This window comes from Cervus elaphus, chromosome 19 (assembly GCF_910594005.1).
Source record: "Cervus elaphus chromosome 19, mCerEla1.1, whole genome shotgun sequence".
Lineage (NCBI taxonomy): Eukaryota > Metazoa > Chordata > Mammalia > Artiodactyla > Cervidae > Cervus > Cervus elaphus.
Genome location: NC_057833.1, coordinates 29,322,009 through 29,325,142, shown reverse-complemented (window position 1 = coordinate 29,325,142; position 3,134 = coordinate 29,322,009). Strand labels below are relative to the sequence as shown.

Sequence of the window (3,134 nt, the reverse complement as noted above, 5' to 3'; positions counted from 1 at the left end):
GCATCTTTTCATGTGTTTGTTAGCCATCTGTATGTCTTCTTTGGAGAAATGTCTGTTTAGTTCTTTGGCCCATTTTTTGATTGGGTCATTTATTTTTCTGGAATTGAGCTGCAGGAGTTGCTTGTATATTTTTGAGATTAATCCTTTGTCTGTTTCTTCATTTGCTATTATTTTCTCCCAATCTGAGGGCTGTCTTTTCACCTTGCTTATAGTTTCCTTTGTAGTGCAAAAGCTTTTAAGTTTCATTAGGTCCCATTTGTTTAGTTTTGCTTTTATTTCCAATATTCTGGGAGGTGGGTCATAGAGGATCTTGCTGTGATTTATGTCGGAGAGTGTTCTGCCTATGTTCTCCTCTAGGAGTTTTATAGTTTCTGGTCTGACATTTAGATCTTTGATCCATTTTGAGTTTATTTTTGTGTATGGTGTTAGAAAGTGTTCTAGTTTCATTCTTTTACAAGTGGTTGACCAGTTTTCCCAGCACCACTTGTTAAAGAGGTTGTCTTTTTTCCATTGTATATCCTTGCCTCCTTTGTCAAAGATAAGGTGTCCATAGGTTCGTGGATTTATCTCTGGGCTTTCTATTCTGTTCCATTGATCTATATTTCTGTCTTTGTGCCAGTACCATACTGTCTTGATGACTGTGGCTTTGTAGTAGAGTCTGAAGTCAGGCAGGTTGATTCCTCCAGTTCCATTCTTTCTCAAGATTATTTTGGCTATTCGAGGTTTTTTGTATTTCCATACAAATTGTGAAATTCTTTGGTCTAGTAAAAATATGGAACGCTTCACGAATTTGCGTGTCATCCTTGCGCAGGGGCCATGCTAATCTTCTCTGTATCGTTCCAATTTTAGTATATGTGCTGCCGAAGCGAGCACGAACCCTGGACTTCTTATCAACCTGCTGTTGACTAAAAAAGCTGCACAACTTGAGAGTTGTGAGTTAAGTTTTATTTGGGGCAAAATGAGGACTGCCTGGGAGGCAGCATCTCAGATAGCTATGAGAGACTGCTCCAAAGCAGCAGTGGGGGAAGGTCAATATATAAGGTTTTGGTGAAGGAGGAGTTCAATACTGTGAAGCACTCATTTTACAAAAGGTTTTTTGTTAGTCATGAGGATCTGATGTCACCATGAAGGATTTAGTACTTCTTTAGATATTAGGAGATGCAAGGATTGAGATCATAAAATCTGTTCCTGAAGCATCCAACTATCTAAAGACCTGTCTCACCAGATTCTCTAGAGCAGAGAGTGCCTCACTCCACCCTGACCTCCCTCAGGGGTTGTTGAAAGTCAACAGGTATGGCAGCACAGGGTTCAATCTCCATGGCAGATGGCAAGTGCCCCTGTTGTTCACTCTGTTGGCAATGCCCTTGGTAAGTGCCAATTTGTAGTTGACACTGCTTAGGAACTGACTTTCTCATCTGTCCATCTGATCTACCAGTGGGCCATAGTTCTTACCTATTGCAACTGATTGTTTTTCCTGTAGGGCAAAACATCAAAAATCTAGTTTACTGCATCAGTTCAGTTCAGTTGCTCAGTCATGTCCAGCCCTTTGTGACTCCATGGACTGTATCACACCAGGCCTCCCTGTCCATCACCACCTCCTGGAGTTTACCCAAGTCCATGTCCATTGACTGGGTGATACCATCCAACCATCTCATCCTCTGTCATCCCCTTCTCCTCCCACCTTCAATCTTTCCCAGCATCAGGGTCTTTTCAAATGAGTCAGCTCTTTGCATCGGGTGGCCAAAGGATTGGAGTTTCAGCTTCACCATCAGTCCTTCCAATGTATATTCAGGACTGATTTCATTTAGGATGGACTGGTTGGATCTCCTTGAAGTCCAAGGAACTCTCAAGAGTCTTCTGCAACACCACAGTTCGAAAGCAGCAATTCTTCGGTGCTCAGCTTTCTTTATAGTCCAACTGTCACATCCATACATGGTTTACTGCATGGGCTCTTCCAGAGTCTTATCCTTTCTTAAGGAAAAGCAAGTGCATCTCAAACCCTTCATGAGCCTTGATCTTTGAAAGTTTCTGTACCTTAATGATTTAGCACAATTAAAAAATGATGAAAAAAATTGATAAAATGTTTCCTATCCTTTAACACATCTGATTTTTATAAATAGACTGATATTTTAAAATTAAATAAAAAAATCTTCTCTATGTGTTAATGCCCCACATCTCAGAATTTGGGGGAACTTTAAAGATCCTTCATCCACCTTCTCATTAGTGCCAAGTGGTTAATTGGATTCTGTCTTAATTCCCTGGAGTGGGTAGCCCAATACCCCTTGGGCAGCCAATCTGTTTATTGGGAAACTCACTGTTGAAAAGGTCTTGATATACTGAACCTGGATCTGTCTCCTTATAATCTATAACCATTAATCTTAGCTCTATCTCTAGAATATCTATTTTGCAGATTAATTCTACTCTAATAAAAACATTTTACTTTTATATTCTAAAGAAAATATATATGCTTACAAAGTTTCTAAGGAGGTTGTTGTTTGTTGTTCAGTGGCTAAGTCATGTCTGATTCTTTTGTGACCCCAGGGACTGTAGCCTGCCAGTCTCCCTCTGTCCATGGGATTTCCCCAGCAAGCATATTGGAGTTGGTTTCCACTTCCCTCTCCAGGGGATCTTCCTGTCCCAGGGGTTGAACTTGTGTCTCCTGCATTGGCAGGCAGATTCTTTACCACTGAGCCACCTGGGAAGCCCCTTCTAAGGAGGTATCAGTGCTTAAATTCTTGTTGCTCTTTCATGTAATTTTAATTTTGAATATTCTGAACCAGACAGCTAAGATAGGCACATAAACTGAATCTTGCCTTAGAAAATTTTATTATAAAACTTCAGTTTGTAGTGCTAGAAGGAACTTTACACATATACCACCTCGCCCATTATTCTTACTTTACATAGGAGGATATTGAAGTCCAGATAAGAACTATTAAAGTCTTTAAAAAGTCAAGGACACTGCTGCCTGAAATTCAGATCTCCTCATCTCTCATTTAACCATTGAGGAGACCACTAAAAAATGATTAGAGATTCAACTGATGCTAAAATGTGGATATCAAAGAGTAAAGGAATGATCTATAAATGTCAGAGACCAACCCTACACAGACTTGAGACTCTGAAGAAACAATAAATAT

The 3,134-nt window shown here is 39.9% G+C and overlaps 1 non-coding gene across 1 annotated transcript; it reads right to left on the bottom strand.

Moving 5' to 3' along the window:
* Positions 1-766: 766 nt before the first annotated feature.
* Positions 767-873, bottom strand: LOC122676302. The gene has a single exon (XR_006335561.1). It is a non-coding gene; the product is annotated as a U6 spliceosomal RNA (small nuclear RNA).
* Positions 874-3,134: the final 2,261 nt, after the last annotated feature.